Here is a 1,288-nt window from a genome sequence, read left to right as displayed (position 1 = left end):
CCTTTAATCCCAGCACTTGGGAGGCAGAGGCAGGCGGATCTCTGTGAGTTCGAGACCAGCCTGGTCTACAGAGCTAGTTCCAGTACAGGCTCCAAAGCCACAGAGAAACCCTGTCTCGAAAAACCAAAAAAAATAAAAAATATGAAATGTTATTAGGGAAAATTATAAAATTATTACTGAAAAGAAAAGAAATAGAAAAGCAGACCATGTTTATAGGTAAGATAAGCAAACTCTAAAATTCATCTTGATAAAGGTCTAAGACATTTCAGAGAAAAAAGGGGAGAAGATTTCCTCACCTGATAATTGGGTCTAAAACAATTACATACAAAGAAAATACATTAATACATAGGTAGAAATTTGATAAAAATGTATTTGTAATCCCATCGACACTACAGAAGCAATGTTTGTCATGAGGTATACTTGAAAAGGATGCTTTTGTATAATTTAATATTTTTGTCATTTGTTGTTCTTCCTATTTGGTGTGTTAATCAGATATAATTCCAGCACTTGGGATGTAGGTGCATCAGAATCAGAAGTCTAAAATTATTCGTAGTTACATAGGTGTTTAAGACTAGCCTGTGCTAAAGACTATTTTTCAAAAAACAAACAAAAAAGGTTGGGGATGGAGAGATAGTTCAGCACTTAGAAGCACACACTGCTCTTTCAGAGGGTATGAGTTCAATTCCCAGCTCAAGGTGAATCTGATGACTCTGACCTCTAAGGCACCTACGCCCACATGTATATACCTACGTACAGATACATAATTAAATATTCTTCAAAGCAAAACATTATACCTGTTTTAAATACCTTAGTATGAAAAATAAAATTTATATGGGATAATCTAAAAATTATATTATAACAAGGAAAGAGCTTCTAATGCCACTAAAATGTTAAGTATGAATTTAATGTGTAATTTAAAAAATACCAAAAGAGAAAAACACACAAGTATATTTATTGAAACCCTAAATGCACACACACATGCAAAAAAGAGATGTTTATTATTTCCTTTAAGAGAGGGCTAAAAATTTAAATAGGCCAAGGACTTTCTTGTACTTAAAAATGCAGAAGTATTTGGTGAAATATCAACAACTTCATTGCTTGATTGTTGCATATATACATGTTGGTTTATATTCTGTTCTATTTGTGCCATTGAAATATTTCACATTAAGATGATAAAAAATGTATCATAGTCAAAAGAAGAAAGAGACTACATCCTAAAATTGGGACAAACTGTCAAAAGGCTGGAAGTATATCCAAACTCTTTCTTTTTTTCTTACTTTCTTTCTTT

At 32.2% G+C, this 1,288-nt stretch overlaps 1 protein-coding gene across 2 annotated transcripts in view; it reads left to right on the top strand.

Annotated features, from left to right (window-relative positions):
* Depdc1 (DEP domain containing 1) overlaps window positions 1-1,288 on the top strand; it is a 37,153-nt gene that overhangs the window by 17,799 nt on the left and 18,066 nt on the right. The gene's annotated exons all lie outside the window — the stretch shown is intronic.

Source organism: Microtus ochrogaster, chromosome 21, assembly GCF_000317375.1.
Source record: "Microtus ochrogaster isolate Prairie Vole_2 chromosome 21, MicOch1.0, whole genome shotgun sequence".
NCBI lineage: Eukaryota > Metazoa > Chordata > Mammalia > Rodentia > Cricetidae > Microtus > Microtus ochrogaster.
The sequence above is the reverse complement of the archived record's forward strand: the minus strand, read 5'-3'. Positions and strand labels throughout refer to the sequence as shown.